This window comes from Adiantum capillus-veneris, chromosome 11 (genome assembly GCF_014529385.1).
Source record: "Adiantum capillus-veneris isolate H3 chromosome 11, ASM1452938v2, whole genome shotgun sequence".
Classification (NCBI taxonomy): Eukaryota; Viridiplantae; Streptophyta; class Polypodiopsida; order Polypodiales; family Pteridaceae; genus Adiantum; species Adiantum capillus-veneris.
The window spans coordinates 65,793,007-65,816,066 of record NC_140941.1 but is presented as its reverse complement, the minus strand read 5'-3'; the positions used below and the strand labels follow the sequence as shown (position 1 = coordinate 65,816,066).

The 23,060-nt window shown below is 40.3% G+C and overlaps 1 pseudogene; it reads left to right on the top strand.

Moving 5' to 3' along the window:
* The first annotated feature begins 3,533 nt into the window (after positions 1-3,533).
* On the top strand, positions 3,534-17,356 carry LOC147447369 (uncharacterized; annotated as a pseudogene).
* Positions 17,357-23,060: the final 5,704 nt, after the last annotated feature.

The following is a 23,060-nucleotide window of genomic DNA, read 5'->3' as shown; positions in this document are numbered from 1 at the left end:
GTAGAGATAGGGCCAAATTGCTATTTCATCAATTTACAATATAATCAGATCCATTTATGTAATTGCATTTAAAGACAAGCTTTCAAATGACAACATTAACATTTTCCTAGCACCACAAGTTCGAGTGGAGGAAGTATTTTTGTCATAATAATTCTTGCGCATAAACTCTTGGATGCAACTTCATTGAGTATTCTGCTTACAATAATGCAACATATAATGACAATGTTCAAACTTGTTGAGGTTAGAGAAGGAAGGAAGCAAAAGAGTACGAGTTACTTGTCTCCCTACTCTTTTAGTTTATGCCATTGCAATAGCCTTGTTTTTGGCCTACCCAAAGGGCAAAGGCCATAGAGATGACTTCTTTTTTTTGTTGGCTAAAAATAGGATTAAACTTTTTTGTTTCGGAAAAATTTGTGATTGGCTTCTAAAGTTAGTGGGTGATCATTGCATGGATTGAGTTGTAAAAGGAATGATTTTCAAGGGTCTCAACAACATGATTTATCTCTAGACGTAGTGTTGGCTCGAGTTGCAAGCAACATTAACACATGCGCATTGTCGACTCCGAGCCCCTAAAATCCATTAGGGAATTCTCCTTTGCGACTCTCATCACCACAATTTTGGAGCATCAAGAGTCACTCATTAGTCATACACATACATCACATGTAACTTTGGTCCCATAGGTCATATTTGACCTCCGAGGACGATAATAAAATCTCTCTATATATATGTGTGTGTGTGTGTGTGTGTCTGTCTGTCTCTCGCTTTGTCCCTCTCTCTGTGTACGATTCTCTTTCTCCCTCTAAGTGTATCTCTCCCTCACACACTCACCCTAAACCACGTTGCGTCTCTCTCTATCTTTCACTCTCTCGCTTCCTCGTTCTTGCCCTCTCTCTCTCTCTCTCTCTCTCTCTCTCTCTCTCTCTCTCTCTCTCTCTCTCATAATCTAGGCATTCATATTACCGTTGTCGTGCACGGTAATTAACCATACTGGATTCCTTACACGTGTCCAAAATCTAATTGTAACTAATGGGCATTTAGTGCATCGTACAATTTCATTAGAGAGGCCATTTTCACACTTTATGGGTTGTACCACATTCCTTGGTGTGCTTAGTGTAGCACCTGTGTGTGTGTGTGAGAGAGAGAGAAGAGAGACCCAACATCCTTCATAGAGAGAGAGAGAGAGAGAGAGAGAGAGAGAGAGAGGAAAATTGAGACATACAAAAACGACAACACAAAAGAGCATCGCACAAGGTGACAACAGTGAAGGTCTTTTTGTCCTTTAGAGCAAACCAAATTCTACATATACCTGTAGGTATGAGAGAGAGACATAGAGAGGGAAGTAGATTAAGGGAAGGGTAAGGGGAGAGAGAGAGAGAGAGAGAGAGAGAGAGAGAGAGAGAGAGAGAGAGAGAGTGGAGGTTTGTGTGTGTGGTGTGTGCTAAAGATGAAACGGTATGTTATATGGACCACTTCATAAGCCCAAAATGACCAGTGCCCATGACTTTGACCAATTTGCACAATGGCGCGCGTATATGATTCTATTTTTTGCAAAATTGCATCCGCGCGCCGTAGTACCACTTTCTCACAGAGAGATATGGGAATAATCCGAGGGAGCAAAAGTAGAGTCAAGGCAGGAAACGGAAAGAGAGAGAGAGAGAGAGAGAGAGAGAGAGAGAGAGAGAGAGAGAGAGAGAGAGTAATAAAGATGAGATGAGATGATATATTAACTACTTCAAGTGTCCAAAATGATCTTTGACCATGACTTGGACCAGTGTGCACAATGGCGCGCAAATATCAATCTATTTATCGCAAAATAGCACCCGCACACCATAATGCCACTTTCTGAGAGAGAGAGAGAGAGAGAGAGAGAGAGAGAGAGAGAGAGAGAGAGAGAAACACAGAAAGAGGCTATTGCCTTACAGGTAAATGGCAAGAACAAAGACGACTACAAGAAAGGCAAGCAAAGGTCCAAGTTTTTGGCAGCTAAAGCAGGAGAAAGATCTGCTAGTAAAAAGAAGAGACTAGGAAAGCCCATGAAAATCTTGAAAGCTCCAAGGATGAAGAGGCTACAAAGACACATCAAGCTGTTCAAGAAAATCAAGAAGGCTCATAAATGTATTGAGCTTCTTGTGAGGAGGCATGTTTTAGCACCATGAGGTGGAAACCTATTGCGTTGGCACTTCAAGAGGCAGCAAATTTTTTTTGCTAGAATATTTCAATGATATAACAATTGTTGCAGCACATGCACACAAGATAACCATTATGGATAAGTACAGTGAAACCTTGAAAACAATTAGGTGGAGATATGATAAACTGCTCCAACCGAATGAATTTATAGACAATAAAATGAAGGAAATTTTGCTTATTCCTCCATCAAGGCCACAGGAAAAGGTGAAGATTGTAAAAGTCACCCATGATGTGAATACCATGGACAAAGATGAGCAGGAAAATTGGCATGCAAAGGAGATGAATAAACTGAAAGAGAAGGAAAAAGCAGCAAATACTATAGAAAAAGAGACTAAAAGCTACTACATTGTTACAAGTCGATGTCAGCAACAATAAAATTTTATCATCTATGGAGGAAGGATTAATAGTTGATATACAGCTAGAAGATGGTATAAGAAGACTTGCATTAGATTTTTTGATATCAATATATTGTGGGATCCAAATGCTCAAATCACAGATTCAATTGTCTATATCTTCCTAAAGTAAAGTAAGATGCTTTCACCAGCTTCAACATATTTTTATTCAATCTTGAGATTAGAGACTGACAACTAATATAATTGTCTTATAGTTTGATCAAGAGCCAGCTACTGCACAAAGTCATGCAAAAATGTTTATTGTGGATCCCCAAATTTTTGGCTTTCTCATAATGAAAAACACCCCTATCGGCACATTCGCGAAGTGGCTTGCCCATTGTCCAATGCTACAAGTGACAACCATAATTTTTCCATATGAGAGCAACCACCACTCGAGCCAGGTTTGCATTGAACTTGACAAGCCAGCTGTCTGGACTCTAAACTCAATTCGAGGAACTCATCCGGAATTAAGACTACAGTATTGAGAATTAGAAATTGGTTTTATTTTGAATAAAGTATGGAGACAGTTATTGTGTTGGGTTCATACCAAACTTTCCTGCTTGCAACAACCGCATAAAAAGACTATTGCATGCATATAGAAGGCTCTGCAAAAATCTAGAGCTGTTCAAGTCAAAAATTAAGGAAGTCACAATGCCTAAATAGATGGATGCTAACTCGTGTGGATGGAGGTGTCTCCTTCATTTTGAGTATATTCTGTAGAGCTTCTTTGCACTAAAGCCATTCACGTCAAAGGTAGGCATTTTGCACAACATTACTATAACATGGTGATTGTACTTGCATCGATATCGTGCCACTCTAATCAAGCATCTGCTTTTTCACATCTCATGAGCATGGATGCAGAGCAAACCCTATTGGATGACCACATTGCAGCGATAACGATGATTAATAAGGAACAACAACAACCATATTTTATGAGGTCGGTTGAGAAAGCACATGAGGAATATTGCTGATAAGAGAAATGATGCAAAGGGAGAGTTATACAAGGAGAAAAATCCAGATGAGGGGAAGGCCACTGCCACCACACAAGAGCAAGATCATACTGATAGAGGGGTTGATGAAAAAATAAAGATTGAAACTCCCTCTGTGCTTGAGGGTTTAAGAAGGAAGAAGATTACGCAGAGGGAGGGGCTAAGAAAGAACACCATAACCCTCGAGCAGAGCACACCTTCCACAATTCCATATGTTGAGCTTGAAAATCAAGAGTCATTTATGTCTGACACACAAACATAGCATAGCACATTAGAAGCTAATTCTAGGTGCAATGGAGCCCTCAACACTAGAGACACAAGAGTCTTGAACATTAGAAGAACAAGGGACTGGTGAGAACAAGCTCGAGGATGTCAACATTGGACAAGACAACCTCCACGACATCCAAACCCAGCGTGGACCTTTGATAGACATTGACATGATTGTTCCATTAATAACCAATGTAAAAGAATATGAAAGTCAACCTATTGTATAGCTACTTATTTGTTTTACAAAATGTTTGCAGAGACTAATTATTTTGGACGTCAACTGATTGTTGTTGTTTCGGGAGCCGTATGATCCCAACGCAGAAGTTTTCAACTTGTGCAGCTTCAAGATAGGCACTCGTAGAGCCATTGTACGTCCAGGAACCAAAGAATTTATACAGTTTCTACTTCCAAATGTTCGGGTTGTGATATGGTTCTCTTTGTGCAGTAGAGAAACCTCAATCCCCTTGTAACCATGGTTTGCAACATAGCGGCAATCGAACTGTGGCAATTTAATTTTTTGTATTCCCAAAAGGAGTGTTGTAATTGACGGCCACTATCACCCTACTAAACCAAATGTATACCTATACTATAACCCTTATTATCAAATCCATATCCCATATGATGATACCAACACTTTGTTGATAGATGACGCATCCCATAAGGGGTTGCTAAATACACCGGGCACCACTCTCCCCACCCTCATTTGAAGGTCATGAGCATGACTTTTATCTAGAGGACATTTTGATCCCTTATCTCCAGAATTTGTATTTCAGCCCATTGACTGTTTCAGAATTTGTACTTACAAATACTCTCTGAAATGCTAATTACGTACATTAATATAATTCTTTATACTTCTCAATGTGGTGCCTTGGAAGAATGTGTGTGTGTGTGTGTGTGTGTGTGTGTGTGTGTGAGAGAGAGAGAGAGAGAGAGAGAGAGAGAGAGAGAGAGAGAGATTAGACATCAAACTCTGCATATGTTGTTCAAAATATACAGAGATCACACATACTTTCACAAAGGGAGAGAGATAGTGAGACAGTTTCATCTTACTATTGAAATAAAGATATAACCAAATGGTGGGAATGATCTCACAATTGAAACAAAAGATTTAAATTGAAACAAATGTTGCAATGAAAGTCATGAACATAGATTTCAATTTAAGAAGAAGTTACGCCCAATGGAATTCATCCAAGTTACATTGGCACGATTTCGACTTGAATAGTTGCTTCTCTACAGACAATCTCTTTTTCCTTTCGTTGCATTACTTTGCGTCCACCTATTAAGAAATAGAACTGTGAGGGCTCGTTATCCGCAGTCTTCTCCATTATGCCGTGGCGAAGTTGCAGAAAGTTGCATTGCTCTCTTATTGTGACCATTGTCACAAGGTTGAGGTCTTTGTCAAATACCTCCACATTTATGACACCATTGTTCTCCAGGCCTGGCGACTCTTGGTCAATAGGAACAAACTTAGAGTAGCCTGCAACAATTTGAGAGTGCTGGTATCAGAAGGAGATGAGAAGGGAATGTGAGTCGATCATGTACTTGACCACCAAAGTGTTTGGTGCAACCTCGCAATGTATGTCATCCACCTCTTTAACATGCCACCCTCTATCAAGAAGTTTGTCACAAAAGTAAGAGTCTAGAGATTTACATACCAGCGTTGTCTTTGCAACATGTATGTGGCAAGTGTGAAATAAATTCACAAATAAACTTATGGGACAAAAGCTAACAATCTTCACCAATTTAGTGGGCACAAAATTTCATAGGAACCTCTAAACATCCCTAAACAACTTGCTTCGGAAAGCTTCACACTGTGGTGTCTGGGACCGGCTAGTCAATACATCTCCAATTGATAAGGAGAAGAAGTTTAACCAGAGTGCCTTTTTTATTTTTCTGGTTGAGCGGATAGAAGTGCTCGTAGAAGAAAATTCCCTCATCTGCAAGGCTCTTCCTAGTTCTTTCATCATACTATAAAACACCAATGTCAGCGTAGATTACAGGTATGAGACCTATAATACACTCCACTAGCTCTCATTCCTCATATGATGAAGGATAGACACTTGCAATTGCAACAACAAAAAGTAAAAGACCACCTAGTCTAACAACTGAATAGAATTTAGTACTACTTTAGAGAACTAGAGCTACCTCTTTTAATATTGTTCTACCTCTTCAAAAAAAAAAAAGTAAGAGAACAGCAAGGTCTGAAAGAAAGAATAGAGATGGAAGGTCATGAACACACTTACAGTTGCATTGTGGATGATAAGCCAATGCAACATCTCCGTCATTAGTTATCACATTGAAGTGACTGTAAACATGCTAAATGACAACCTTCTTAACAGTTTTCTTACCCACCTCCACTTTGAAATCAAGCACTTGTGTTTTCCATGCTAAACGAAATAGATTTGCTATAGAGGATCCTTTCCTCCTTCCTGGTTGCATAAGAACCCAAGAACTTTTGTATATTGTCAGTTGTTACCATTGACTATCTATATCGATACAGTTTGAGATGGTTATAGAGCTTATGGTGCTACTTGGCCTCCTTGGGAAACCAATGGTGAGGCTGACTGGGGAGAGAGCACAACAACCCTTAGAGCTCACACTATGGCTGGGAGAGGAAAGTGTGTAGATCTAAGTCATGGCTGAAAATGTGAGAGAAGCAAGTTCGGATGTGACCAAAGCTGAGCACTCTAGTAGTGTGTGGTACTCAGACTCTCGAACTTGCAGTGAGCATAATGTGCACAATTGATTTGACTCTTCTTCATTGCCCCAACGACCTGTCTTGCATCAAAGGAAATGGGAGCTAAGCCGAATGGCTGCGATAGTGCGTATCACCGACAAAGGGGATAGGCTCAAGCATGTAAGTGTGAGTACATTTTCTCTTTTAGCAAAGAACATGGTTTTGTAGTTCGCGGCAATATGGGTGGTGTAATGTGGGAAGCATGATCCACCGGATTTCTCCCAAGCCGTAATACATTGGCATTGTAGAAAAGCTTCATTTACTTGGGAGTCAATTGAAGCATCAATAGCAAGTGTAATGCATCCCATCTTCCAAACCTCTTCTTTATGTCTTCCATCCATCCCGTGCTCAAGATCTTGCTTTTATGTGTCCTTTGAACTTTTTTGCTTGCTTCCCATGCAATTGTAGGAAGTCGATGTGAGGGGTTTTGACGCATCTTTATCATGTACTCCACAACCCTTTCCATGCCTATAACCTCAATTGAAAGAGATCCCGACTCAAGAAGTAGGAGCATATATGGTGTTTGTGTCTTAACTTGGAGAAAGTTTGTAAAGAACGCTTTTGGACATTTTCAAACTCTTTCCAAGTAGACTTTCAGATGCTCCCGTCCCACACTTCAACTCCATAAAGAAGAACCGGTGTCACCAATGCATCAAAAAGATACTTCTTGAGAACCCAACACTTGATGTTTCCCGCATTACACATGTTCTCAAATTCAGAAGATGCTCTCTTTCCCGCTTCCAAACGACACATAGCACATTCATGCCACTTGTGATTGGGCGGAACCTCAAGGCCATGGTACTTAAAGCTCTCAACAACTTTTAAGTGTCTCATTGTTGTACACAATGCATGACTTCTCTTATGGTTTGTTTTCGCAAGCATAACCTTTGTTTTGGATTCATTCACAATCATCCCACTATGCAAGCAAAAACTCTCAAGGACAACCATAAGCTTTTGTGCATCTTCTAAAGCGTGTGCTAGAAGCACTACATCATCCGCATACAACAAAAGCATGATTACCGCATTGCAAATACTAACCTCTTCAATGCCTTCTTCTTGCATAAAGTCAAGTACCTTTTGTTCCAATTGATCGATGCATAGACCAAAGAGAGTTGGTGACAATGGACATCCTTGTTAAACCCCAATAGTGCTTACAAAAATTTCTGAAATTTCTCTTCCCATTCGCAACAAATCACCTTCTCATAGATTCGAAAAACCTCAAGCATAAACTCAATTGGCACTTGGGGTTCATCCATCCTTCTCCACAAAGTGTTACGTGGAATCATATCTCTTTCTTAAAGTCCACAAAAAAACAATACAATTGCTTGCCTTTCAACCGAATTTCCTCCATGAGAACACGAAGAGTGACAAGATGATCAATGGTGCTATAGCATCGATGAAAACCTGCTTGTCCCAAGTTCATCTCCATTATGCACCCAAACAACTTTTCCATAAGAGATCCAATCATTATAGTCCGGTAGTTGTTTACATTCTTTACATCCCCTCCTTTATGCAAAGGCGTAACCCAATTAGTACTCCAATCATAAGGCATACCATGTTGAAGTGGAAGGTTGAACATATCACACATCCACTCATGGGTAAAATCTCCCGTCCATTTGATCATCTCCGGCTTGATACCTTCTTGAATATCTCCCGCTTTGCGAGTGGCCAACTTTTCAAGCCCACCACATACATCCTCAATAGTTAAAAAAAGAGGGCATACATAGGAGTGAACCATAAAATGGCATTTTTTCAGCATTTGCTTGCTCATATAATTGCCTACAATGTGTGTACATATCCACAAGACTCAAGTTACCAAAATTCTCAACCCACTTGCCTCTCAAGTTCTCCAAAATCTTCCACATGAATGTGCTTTTTCTTGGACTTAAAAAAGTTGTTGCTTTACTTCCCATCTTTTTCTCTTCTTTTGAATCAATGCCTTGTATGTATGCAAATGATTTTGATAGTTGTCTTTGTCCATAGTTGCATCAAGCTTTATCAAGGACTTTTGAGCATCTTGACATTCTTTATCAAACCACCTTTTGCGTGATCTATCTTTGTTGATACCATGGAGATGCTTAATGGCAAAGAATTCTTCAGCACAAGAACAAATAACCTATTTGAAAGCTTCCCATTTAGTTTTCTATGGTGCATCATATTGAAGCTTTGTCATCCATAACTTTTGCTCAACCATTTCAATGTACATCGGTGCCCATTTGAAATCCATACATAGTGATAATTTCTCTTTCCTTTGGCTGAAATTATCATGCTTAGTTGTTTCTCCACATACAAGGTCAATACATAAGGTCCGATGGTTGGATTCTGGAGTCCATTGGTCAAACATAAAACTCTTTATGCTATACATGATGTCTTCGGAGAGTAGCATATATTCAATCACGTTGTCTCCATTATGTCTCCTACATGTAAATCTATCGGTTCCACTCTACAAAGATACACCATTGGCAATGAGCATACTCGTGCTATTACACATGTGTAAAAGTAACTTTCCATAGTGATCCGGCTCTTTCTCATCCATTGAAGTACGATCATATAAGTGAACTTCCTCCAACTCTCTTGAAATGTATGGCATATCAAATTTTTGAGTATCATGTTGCAATGTTTTTGTACGAGCATTCATATCCCCAAATACAATAATATCACCTTCACCTTTGAAATAAGCAATGTCCTCTTCTAAATCAAAAAATGGATGATCTCTATCTATGCAAGCATAAAAGGGAGAATCATGATGAGGAATGTAGCAATTGGCTACAAAAATGGGTGCTCTTTTTGGTTCCTTCATCTTCTCCAAGTTGTGTGTGTTTTCTTGCAACCCTAATTCCAACAAAAGCAAAGCAACCCCAAGAGTGATAAAGGTTGTTTTCAATTGATCCTCCATGCAATCCTTATTTGAAAATAGCCTTAGTAGCCATCACATATGTACTTCTCATGGCTAGCTACCTCATTTAGTATCTCATCCTCAAATGGAAAATTGGAAGTGATCTCGCTTGGTTGCCTTGTTCAATGGTCTGTAGTCAGTGCATACTCTCCATTTTCCATTCTAGCCTGCCAATGCTTAGATCCTGGGCTATACATAAATCTGTTGACCTGTGAGACTTCAAACTGAATATCTAGCCTCGTATTATATACATAAATAAGACATCCAACAACAATTTGATAAAGAGTGACATCGACAGGATCATCAGCATCATGAAGACTCAATTTTAAACATGTTTCCATGGGAGTGGAAATAAGTTTGTAATCCTCAAGTCTAAACTTACATAGCATTGTTTGTATGTAACTTGTTTGACACAAAGCAATATCACCATCACATTGCTTAAACTGTATGCCCAAGTAATGATGCATCAGTCCCAAAACTTTCATCTTGAAAGTAGCATTCAAATCATCTTGTTGATGGGTGAGCATCAAGGTCATGCATTGTGCTTCCATTGATGTATCCACACATGTGTATACATACCTTTCTTGTATCTACGGGCTCTATGAGAGTTCCATCTTGTATTTGTGAGCCTACACCTTTTATGCACATTTGGGCGTGGCCGCTTCTTAAAAAACCCTAGGTATAAATGTCAAATGCTACAATGTGAAGCTCATTCTTTTGAGAGCTAGGGTGGAGAGTAGAGAAGAGAGGTGGCTATGGAGATGGAGATCCCCTCTCACATTGTAGCTAGCATTGAGTTGATAATGCAAAGCTATTTGTCTCTCTATGCTTCTTTCCCATTTCTCTATCTATTGTGATGCTTAGATTTGTGATTATTAACCTCTAATTGCATCTAATCATTCTCTCCTCTTGATAATTTCCTCATGTGTTGTGCACTTTCTTCATGTGTTTGCTCGATTAGAGTGTGTGTGTGTGTGTGTGTGTGTGTGTGTGTGTGTGTGTGTGTGTGTGTGTGTTGAGGTAATGGCATTGCATTTCTCTAATCTTGGCTTCCATATGCTTGTGTGTGAATGTTAGTCATTAGTGTGAGATTAGTATCATGTCCTTGAGCTTGTGAGAGTCGATTGATGGATCGAGGTGTGTGTGCAAAGAGATTCACCATATTTTTTTGCATTCCCTCTTCTCTAATTACTAAATCCTACTCTCTCATTAGAATCCTCAATTCATCATATTTGGTGCATCCACTCCTCCATGCACTAGCCGGGTTTCGATCCACCGGATTGACATTATGTTGGTGGGTTATGCGCTATGCTACGGTTTAATTTTCATTAAGATTTGATGTTTGTTGAAGGAAAGGCAATACGGTTTGTTTTGTGTAGCTTGTAGACTAATTTTGTGTTTTTTTCCTCTTTGTACACACTAATTCCACACTAATTTACTAACCATTGAGTGCATACATGTGTTTATGAGTTTAATTAGAGGTAAGACAATCACTCTTTTGCAAAAAAATTATAAAAATTTCATGCAAAATTGCGCGATTCTAGTGTGTAATTAGGGGATTTTTTTGCTAATTATTCCCTCTAATTACTCACTGATTATATGAGCTTGTTGTGCTACACATTGCTAAATCACTAATTGGATGCATGCCCATCATTCTTATGTGTTTTATTATTAATGAAATCGATGCTACACATGAGAGTTTGTGTTGGTTGAATGTAGGTGAAGGTGCAGTGAAGCGGATGCGAGTACACACACATGTGTGTAGGCGTCATTTGGAGTTGGAATCGATGCGATGCTTTAGTGCAATGTGAGTGCACTAATTTTGATTGCAATTGCTGATTTTTGTAGGAATTCAAGTGGTTTAAGCGCACTCGATGTGCTAAAATTAGGAGTGGTTTGTGTTTGCCTATGTGTAGGCAAAAGTGTGCACATTTTAGGTGCAAATTTGTGGCAAATTTTGTGCCAATTGAATGAGTAGAGAGCACTTTTATGCTTGATGATGTTGTGGTGATTACGGATCAATTTTTGAGTCACAAAATCATGTCGTTATGCTGTCAAAATTGCCGCAAAATTATGTGTGTGCAAGCTTGTAAGTGTGTTAATTGTGCAAAGTTATACACTTTTGAATTGATTTGAATGAGTGAATTAAGGTGAAATTGAATTGATTGAAATGCTGATTTGATGGTGTAATTAATCAATGTGCAAAAATTTATATAATTAGGCCACTAATTAGACTAATTTGGGGCAAATTGGGTCAAAAAACGATCAAAATTGATTTGGTTTTGAGTTGTAATTTGATGATTGATCGATTGAAGGGTGCAAAAACATTGCTAAGTGTTGCATTTTGAGCTAGATTAGGCTCCATAATTTTCCCAAAAAATGTGGTGATTTTTTGGCTAATTTTTAGCAATTTTTGATTAAAATTGCTATTTTTATCCAAAAATGATGAAGATGAAAAAACCTGATGTGAATTGTCGATCCGGAGTGTGTTTTTCTACTCTACGCATTTCCCCTAACTTTTTGGCTAATTTTAGCATTTTTTGAGTAATTTTTAAATCTTGGGTAAATTTTTTACTATTTTGCATTGTTTTTTTATTTATTTATGCACACACACTCACATTCATACCCCACACACACCGTTTGCGCGTGCATGCGTACACACACACACACACACACACACACACACATGTGTGTGTGTGTGGATGCCCCCCTACACACACAAACTCATTAAGCTACAAGAAGACCAAAAAAAAAAGAGCACCTCTCTCTTTCCTTGTTCTTCTTTCTCTCCTTTGTCACTGCCAGTTGCACCTTTTTGTCTTTTTTCTTTTTTTGTATCATTGACCTTTCTTATGGTATTTATTTCATTTTATTTCTTTTCAATTTCATTTTGTTGTCATTTTTCATTTTAATTCCATTTTAATTACGTTTCATTTCGTTTTCATTCTCTTTAAATTTCAATTCATTTGACTTCAATTTCATTTTCATTTATGTCACTTTCATTTCATTTATTTGTATATTAGCCCAAAAAAACCAAAGAAAAATAAAACAATAAAAGTTCACACAAATTAAAAAAAAAAACAAAAGAAAAGAGTTTTAAATTTGAAAAAATCCAAAAAGGGACAAAAAATTAAAAAAAAAGAGAATTAAAAAAACCATAAAGTTCACAAAAAATTTACCCACAAAAAGAAAAACTTAAATAAAATAAAAAAATTTAGAAAAATCAAAACATCAAGAAAAATTCATTAAAAAATCATAAAATCTCCAAAAAAATCATAAAAACATAAAAGAGCCTATAAAATATAATAAAAATTGCATTTGATTTTCTTGTTTCTTCTTTTGAGCTTTTTAATTTTAATTTTTATTTTATTCATTTCTTTTCATTTTATATTTGTTTGTTGTAGATATTTGTATATTATTTTATTTGTTTTATTTAAAACAAAAAAATTATTTCTTTTTTGTGTTTCTTCTCTTTGTATCACACACGCATCCTATGCACCATACACGTCTTGTTCACACGCATTTATGCACGATTAGGCAGGTTTAGAGTAGGTACGTCCAGAGAGTCCGATTTTTGTCAGATTTTGCTTGATTACGCCAGAGTTGACCAGATTTGAGCCAAATTGTACGCATAGACCCTGTTCGTACACGTATTTTGATTTTGGTCTACATTCGGATAGTTCACGAGCTTTAGGGATTGTTCACGCGCATATGTTGATTTTGGCTCGTTTTAACAGCAAATTCCACGATACGCCACTTTTGACCCCAATTTGCTATAGAAACTCGTTTGTGGTCTTGATATTGACCAGATTACACTAGTTAGAGCCCATTCACACTCAAGATCTTGACATAGCTTGATTTTAACCAATGGTCATACACTTGCACACAATTAGAGCCCGGTTTGAGTTGTTGATTGATTTTTGACCGCGACTTGGGTCGAGAGACGATTTCTAGAGCTTGTTCACACGCAATGACCCCAGATAGCACTTGGCTAGCCTTAGATTGCCAGATGTGACATAGATCGATAGGTTTTGGTGACCATGACCCCTAGCAGCTCGGATTAAGTATGTGTTATGGTTGGCAGGAGAGTACACGAACTTTTATGCTATCGTGATCGACCTATACGTCGCTATCATGATATTGCTCTATATTATGTGAGGCTTCCGCCTCATGATCATTCTACTCGTGCTTTTCATACACTTAGAGCCAGTGCTCACCCTACGCTGCACGATCATCTCATAGATTCCATAGAGGTACTATACTGAGTCCAGAGGATAGAGACGAGACATGAGATTATAGATGCATATCCTGAGGATATTGTGACACACAATCCCATCCAGTGATCGTTCAACTACAATGGATGCATGAGAGTATGTTATATGCTGATGAGGATGGTCACATGTATTCTAGAGAGTCACAGATGCATGTCTTAGAGCCTTAGGTTGATTTTGGTACATCCATGGGTAGTAGGACCTATGTCGGTCTTGATGGTTGGAGCACATACACAATGATCCTGGGCCTTCCATAGAGACTTAACCCTAGCCCTAGATCACCTATTCATAGTGCCACTACAGAGCCAGAGCCAGTGTCTACTCACACAGTGAGATCACCCGGTAGAGCACCTCCAGGATTCCCACCTAGACCCATTGTGCCACATGACACCATAGACGATTCCAGATCTAGGTTGAGACCCAAGATTGACGCGTCTCTTGAGCAGTTATCATCGTGAGATCTATGGACGAAAACTGAGATGAACTTGAGACCACGATCCTCAAGACACCATCCAGAGTCACCCTTGACACGACAAGTGCCACACAACTGATTATATCGAGAGCAGAGCTACCACGAGATACTAAGATGAGAGCACTCAATGCATGACCCATGGAGCCACCATGGACATCACCACCACATTGTGTATCCATGAGAGAGCATCCACAACCCTGCATTTTCTTACAGAGGCTGTTGCGACCACACTGACTTTTAAAGACATTCCACGATCACTTGACCATGATAGAATTGTGTCACACGAGATTATAGCTTCAATGAGCGACATGAGTCCTACGACGAGCAATGAGCTCCACAGACTAGATATTTTGTTAACCATAGTTAGACCCATGCTAGTCTTGTGTGGTGAGCAGAGAGGATTTTGCATGTTTCATTATCTGAGCCGGATGAGTTTCTTTTAGAAACTCAAGGGCTTAGTTAAGGATACTCCCATACATCAGCTAGTGCAAGTTACACCTAGGCTAGGACTGCCAAGATCCTTCAGAGATGAGTGTGACGCGATGTTCTTGCCGATGCTTAAGATAGACTTACGGAACATATAGCCTCTATCCGATGACGAGTCCCTAGATACACATACTCATCCTACGCTGGTAAAGTTGCATAGACTTGAGCATACATAGACATATGTTGACGATTGTGGACATAGGTACATGCGGGAGTCTATCACACATCACGAGGCACCTCTGAGGGTGAGCACCATGCTTTTTCTCGATTGAGATCCTCGAGAGCGAGTATATAGAGGCATTGATCATGCAATCTATGTGTTGATCGTCGGAGGATTGCAATATATGCCGCAACCACTGCTAGACCCAACATGCTATAGATCTAGACTACCTATGATAACTCCCACCTAGTCAGGTCATAGATCACCTCCCAGACCGATGAGTGATTGTGTTCCTTTGCGAGAGATTCCTAGGACTATACCACAAGATGTAGCTCTAAAGCCTAGCCTACCATAGAGTGAGCCTCATCATTATGAGGCTAACCCCATTGACTCGACAGATGCTGCTCATCACATTGCTACGCAACAGAGTGACACACCATCAAGTGATTCACCTACAGAGCTAACACACCACATAGATGTTGCCACCCGGTCATATATTACTACTAAGACATGACCACATTCCCCGATCCTTGAGCAAGCAGATACAACTTGTGAGACATTGTCACTTCAGGTTCCTATAGACCACATTGACGAGGCCACCGTAGAGGCCACACAAACATATATTAGAGCCATTAGAACCTAGTTTAGCCTCTACATCCCAATGTAGTTCTACTTTAGCTGGGCACACGCAGGATGCTAGGCATAGCTCAAGTCATAGAGCTTACCATAGGATAGACACGTTTATGTTCCCCGCAGAGAGATTCATGATAGATGTTTTTCTAGTGATGGCCCACTTGTGTGGATAGCAAGCCATAGAGCACGTGAGGGTGCACCACAGGGATGACTAGCTTCTAGACGGTCACTAGAGGCACAGAGATTTTATGAGGGACATAGACAGGTTTGAGTTCCTAGAGGTCGAGTAGTAGCACACTTCACGATGAGTGCTCATAGTTCTTTCACGCTTCCTAGGGAAGATAGAATACAGCAAAGGTGTCCAATAGAGGGACCACAATAGGATACGATACATTCACGACGACTCTCTCTCTCTCTCTCTCTCTCTCTCTCTCTATATATATATATATATATATATATATATATATATATATATATATATATAACACTCAGACATACACTGTTCAATGCACAGTACTAACGGCGCGCATAGAGACATGCACACCGGTTATGCCTCTCTACGCGCGCCTTTGGTATAGAGAGAGAGAGAGAGAGAGAGAGAGAGAGAGAGAGAGAGAGAGAGAGAGAGAGAGAGAGAGAGAGAGAGAGAGAGAGAGAGAGAGAGAGAGAGAGAGAGAGAGAGAGAGAGAGAGAGGCTATGTGTGTGTGTGTGTGTGTGTGCTATATTTGTGTCTGTGTGTGTGTGTGTGTGTGTGTGTGTGTTTTATATGTGTGTCTGTGTGTTTGTGAGTGTGTGTGTGTGTTGTGCTTGTGACTGTTTGTGTGTGTTGTTTGTTCAGACTGAGCTTGGTACTGTGACAGAAACAGAGATAGAGAGATAGAGGCAAAGGCAGAGGGAGAGGCAGACCTTCGTTATGTCGATGGGTCGGCTTGCTTTCGGAGACGCAGACGACGGCTCTTGCACTCTCTCTCTCTCTCTCTCTCTCTCTCTTTCACTCACTCTCTTTCACGAGGTGTGGTTTTTCTCTCTCTTGACCTCTATATATGACGTACAAAAGTATACGGTCTCAATAATGACCGCACGTGTGACAACATGCAATTTCACTCTAATTTATAGTGACACGTGGGGCGCCGCCGTGTGTATCTGTTATAAGTGTGATTTTGAGAGAGAGAACAATAGAGAGAGAGAGAGAGAGAGAGAGAGAGAGAGAGAGAGAGAGAGAGAGAGAGAGAGAGAGAGAGAGAGAGAGCCATAGAAAGAGAGAGAGTGATAAAGAGAGAGAGAGAGAGAGTGATAGAGAGACAGAGAGAGAGAGAAAGAGAGAACAGATTGTGAGAGAGATAGAGAGAGGGAGAAACACAGATTGAGAGAGAGATAGAGAGAGGGACTCCTTACTCTCAGAGAGAGAGAGAGGGAGGGAGAGAGACAGAGTCAGTTTGACACACAAAAAGCAATGGAGGAGACACCTCCCTTGGAGTTCCTGCAAACCCCACCAACAAAAGGTGATCTCTCACTCTTTCTCTCTGTATTTCCAACAGTTGGTTACAAATTGTGTGTGTGTGTGTGTGTGTGTGTGTGTGTAAACAAAGAAAAACCCAGACTGTTGTTCAACACACACACATACACACACAAAACACACCTCAACACATACTTCCATAGACAGAGACACACACACACATACACACAGACACACACACAGAGATATACACATTCTCTCTCTCCCTCCCCTCTCTGTCCCCGTTACTAACGGCGCGCAGAGCCAACCAAACACTGGCTGCAGCTCTCTCCGCGCGCCTATAGTATAGTTATGACTCTCTCAAAAGGCAGTTTACATCCTTACGCGCCTTTCCCTCAATTGCACTTAAGGCGCGCGTAGAGAGTTGTAAAAAGTTTGTTTTCGTCCTTGCGCTCCTTTAGTACAAATAGACACATACAAAGAGAGAGAGAGAGAGAGAGAGAGAGAGAGAGAGAGAGAGAGAGAGAGAGAGAGAGAGAGAGAGAGAGAGAGAGAGAGAGAGATAGAGAGAGAGTGAGACTTGTCATGTTTCCTGATGAATAGGATTAAGGTCCAGTAGGCAGAAGAGGCTGAAACCAGACCCAGAGCTTGTGCCAGGATTTCAGCCTTTGCAGCCTCAGTTGCTTAATGTTTCTGCCAAAAGAACTGTTGACTTTTGTCATGACATATCTGAAGAAAAGTCAATTGGTGAAGATCAATCAGAGAGGTCACCAGGGCAAGAGGATCCCTCACCCTACAAGGCTGTGGTGGCCTGTACAGTAATTTTGAAGAAAAATACAAGAAAGAGGAATATAGACTTCTCAGATGATGCAGATGTGCTAGAAAGTAGTCCCTGTGCAACTAAATGTAAAGCCAAAGAGGATGTGTCTTCTCTGGAAGACCAAGCTGCAACTGATGAGAGGCTGTTTGATTTTGCAGCATCTTGTGGTGCTGGGGACAAGTTTGATCTAGTTCATTCTATGTTTAATCCAAAGTTTGACAGTGAAGACCTGTTAGCTCAGCACAGTAATTTCTTGCAGTCCTACAGAGATAAGTTTGAAGTGATGGTGCAGGTAGGGAGGGTTGTTCTGCCTACTATGACTCTTGTGCATTTAAATGACTGTGGTGGAAAGGGATAGGGACTGAAGAAGTATAGGGAATTACCACCTTCTTGCCGACATTCAGCTTGCCCTTTGCATCAAAAAGAATGCAAACTCATTCAGGAAGCCTTTGGCTTCATGATTTACCTGAACAGCCTGTTTGGATTCCTCATGCAGAATCCTGATGAGGTGTTAGAGGAGCAGGATGCAGCACCAGATGAAGAATGCGAGGAGACAACTCATATACAAGAAGTCGAGGAGGTTGAAGACACAGTCGACCTTGAGGTTGAGGCAATTGAAGTACAAAGAAGTAAGATGCTCTCTGTGAAAACCACAGAAATCAAACTTCCATTGGATGTCAATAACTTCACTGAGAAGAATGCTCAGATGATGTTTCCTATTGTGCCTGACTTCAGGATTGGAGACAGGACCTATATCTTCTTACATGATGTGCAAAGTGTCTTTTATTTAAGGGAGGATTTCTCCCTGGCTATTATTTCCAGAGTCCAAGAGGAGAGGAGTGGATTTGTTTCAGAGGATAGTAGTGATGATGAGGCAATGGAAACATCCAGCAATCCAATGGAATGCCTTCGAAGATGCTTTGAGAAAGCTGAAAAATACAAGGAGACACTACCTGATGAAGCCACCTTCCAAGCAATAAGACAAAGCCTAAGACCATCAACAAGTAACAAAGAAGTGGAGGATTGGTTTAACCATTCAGGTCAGGGGTCAACTACATCTGTAGACCTGTGGCAAGAAAACCTCTTTCTGCAGGATGAGAGCTTCATGGTAACTCTCTCTCTCTCTCTCTCTCTCTCTCTCTCTCTCTCTCTCTCTCTCTCTCTCTCTCTCTCTCTCTCTCTCTTTGTGTCACTTCTGACATGGTATGTGCAGTCTTGGATTGCTGACAAGGATGACTTCCTTCGGCGCCGGACTCGAGAGTATCGAGGAAGGGATGCAGCCCTAGCGCAGTACCTTTCAAAGCTTTGCGAGTCGCCGATAGTAGTTTTTCACAATTCCATGTCACAAGAGGGTTCAATAGCAACTTACACATTCAAGACACTATCACGCTTCTTGGGTGGACCGGTGCTGCCCAAAAGTGCAGATAAAGTCATTCTTGTGGACAAAGTGTTTGCTAGAGATTGTTTTGGTTACTGACCGAGCTATACAGGTGGTCGGGCAGCGTATTACTACACCTACACAGCAATGGCACTAGCTCTTGGTAGACAAAACCCAGATGAACTTTTAGAGTATGGCAAACATCTCATGATTCGTTACAAGGGTGACGTGCCAAAAAACAAAATTGAACCTTCAAAATCTTGATACACTTCAAGTAGCAATTGTATAAGATCATGTATTACATAAATTTTGTACAATGTCATCCACTCAGAGTATCTTTCTCCACTTGTGATTCACATACACCATTGTCTCTCTCCACCTTCGTTGACTTTCACGAGCTCCGGAGTTGTTGTATGCCATTGATCTTTTAACTTTTTGTTGTTGTAAATGTCTGATGGCTTGTGCTGTTGCTGAATTTGCCAAGACTTCTTTTGCCTGCATTCGATGAATGATTCTACGATAGAACCATTCAAATAGTTCTCTCAAACTGTTAGCCTTGATTCGAGAGCCACCATGTCGTGTGTGCCTGAAATAAGCATTTCTCGCCATGTAATGAGACTTTTCCATCCCTTGGGTATTCCATATTGCCGGGTTCCCATACTTTTGTATAAAATATGGTAAATGATTGAAGATGATGTGTTGGATATGAAAACAGATTAGTTAGAATGTTTTACAGTCACATATTTGCACATAAGAGAGAAAGAAATACATGATAATACCATGTAGTGAGTAATCTGGGTGTCTGTCCATGCTGTCTTGAATGATTTTTTCAGAAGGTTGAGATTTTCCTTGAACTTGTTCATATCACCTTGTGACTAGTCATCTTTGTCGCACATCAAAAATAGGATGTCTATTGATCGCCAAACCTCAGCCTTCGCGTTACGAGTAGTTGGTTCGTGGTCTTTGACTGCAATATGTAGCTTTTTCCAGCTCTGATACTCTACCTTGCTAACATAAGATGTGTTATATATTTTTCCATGTTTTGTTAGCTTCGGATCTCTTGTACCTTGGGGCTTAGATAAAAACCTCCGTGCCTTCACCCCACCGATGGATGGTTTGCATGGGACATCCTTCTCAGCATTTGATCTCTTTTCATCCCGCTGGATTTTCACATTGCCACCATGAAGCCCCATATCCGACATTACTATTTCTAAGCACTGCAGGGCTACTTGTCGTTCTGCGGAGTTCTTAATCTTCCAAGCAAACCCGATGTATAAGTAGACCAATTTCTCCACAATTCTACAAAGGGCATGCATTGTACAAATGTGGACATTCACAAGTGGTATTTTCAAAACCGGTCGAAAAGCAGGATCCTCAATGTGACGTGTTGGAGCTTTTCTCCACCACTTTGGGTCCATGACCTTTGCAGGCTCCATGCAGAACAAACATGGCGACTTTGCCATTGCACCCATTCCACAATTATACATGCACTTTAATGTTTTGAGGTCACCTGCAAGATGCCACTGAACTTGAAAGTCTCCCCTTCCATCTAGACGTAGTACCTCTCCCTGGTTAGTCTGTCGATCAATCACCTCCGGAATATTAGTTCGATGGAACACCCAATATAGAATCTCATGATCTTCTTTCTTTACCTGCAACACAAAATAAATGAGACTTAAGTAGATGTGAACATTTGAGCTTACCTGAGAATCTCGCTTACCTCAAACGCACCAAGCCTCCATATGTTAGATTCTGATTGAACACTAAAATATAAAGGATCATCACTGGGACACTTTGAGAGGGCTCTATTCATTAAAGTAATAGTAACACGCTCTAGCTTTTTCTCTTTAACAAGCTCACACTCGTCCAGTTTTAACACAAAATGTAATACCCCTCGTGACTCTTCAAATGTGATGTTGTAAAACTCCACCATTCTCTTCTGTAATATCCGCAGGTCCATAAAAATATTGTTGAACTCATCATATGCCATGTTTGCTCCATGGCCACTGTAAGTTGCTTTAATATGAAAGGGCTGTCCAAGATAGTCTCCCTGTGCCTCGTTAAGCTGAAGCCTCTCTTTCCAAACACTTGAGGCTGATGGTAGAAGTTTGGATTTTATACCCTTCCTAACAAAGATGGATGAGACAGACTTTTGGATAGCCGAATATCCTCTTTTGCTTACACCAAGTGAATCAAGTGTTCCTTGTATCTCTTTTGCAGGCACTGAGTTCTCTGAAATAAAGCGGTCCACTACATTTCGTTGTAGGACCTTAAACTTCTTGTCATGTACTATATCTGCTGCCAGGCTTCTACTTATAAGTGGCTTCAATCTCTTTCCTATATTGGCTTTGGGGTCAATGTTTTCCTTGTCAGGATAGATTGAATCTCTACATGAAGACAACGCATAAGTAAATAACAGAAAATTTGCTTCACTAACACTATTTCGGCACATGAAAACAATGCATAACAAGAAAAAACAAAAAGATTACTTAACTAAGACAATGTAGCCAACCAAGAAGCATCACCTTAATGCTCGGATTCTTTTCTTGAGACCTCCTGATGCAACCTGCAATGTTTCAAGATTGCGCAATTTCTTCTTTTGGATACGACCACCCAAGATGGTGTCCTTCATTTGACAACTTCGCACCTTTCCTTTCAGTTCTTGTACCTCTGTTTTATGTTGCAAAATGGTAACCTGATCTGTAGAATGTAAATGTGAAAGGCGAACGATCTCACATTGTTGAGCTTGGAGAATTCTCTTGTAAGTTTCAGCTTCTCTTGTAAGAGATTTACAATAACCCAGAAGGCCCTTTTCTCCATCACCAGCAAAGGTCAATAAGCTTGTAGGATTGACAAATGGTGGAGACGCATTAGTCATTGGATTCTTAGGGTAGAGAGAGCCTCTCGTCCAGATATCTATGTGTTTAGCTCCCTGAGCTCTGAGCATGTCTATGGAAGCGGGAGGTATATGTGTGTTTGTTTTACTGCGCTTAATCAATGGTTGGTACTCATTGTCCAAATCAATGTGAAGGTGATATTTGGCTCGTTTCTGGGTAACATTTGTGCCATTTGAGGAGTGCGCCATTAGCCAAATGTGCAGGTTTAATGGAAAGTGAATAGCGGCTGCGCCTTCGTCCCTCCATGTTAGCCTCATTCCCTCCATATTGACGAGGTTCATTCAATGCAACTGAAAAGAGGATTATCCCTCAATCACTACGAACGAATGTTCAGAAGAGTAAGGAATCTACTTAAAGTATACTTTTTGAACTTTTACTATGAAAGACCCAACTCTTTTATTTGGCATTTTTTCTAGAGAGAGAGTGCAAAAAATACATTTTCTTAGAAGGCCCTCCAAATGACCTCCGAAATTTCCTAATGCAAAGGAAGAGATCGCAAAAAGCAGCAAAGTCAGACCCCAGTTCAAAGACCAACATAGGGACTCGTGACGACCCCATATATATGAACGACGCTAAAGAGGATTCTGATTCAGGTGAACCATGGAGACCAAAACAACCACTAAGATAGAAACCAACAAGGAAGATCTTCATGAGCCACAATGGTCAGGATCCAAGAAGAAGATAGGAACTTATCCAAACCCTACAGAGGAGATTGAGCGAGTCAAGCAATTAAGGAGTTTGGTAGAAGATACCCAAATGGATCTAGAACCAGCACCTAGGCAGATCCAAATTACAGACACCGTGTTCCCTACGCAACAACAACCTCACCAAGTACATAGACCCTTAGCCATACCTAGTGTCATCCAAAAAGAAAGTGACTTAAAGTCATGGGAAAGTGGGCGTACTCACTTCTTGATGGAAAGAATGTATACAGAGGGACTACTTGATCCTATTGAAGAAATGGAGATCCCATCTTCCCCACGTCAAGGGGCTAAAGCCCAAAAGGTGACGTTAAACA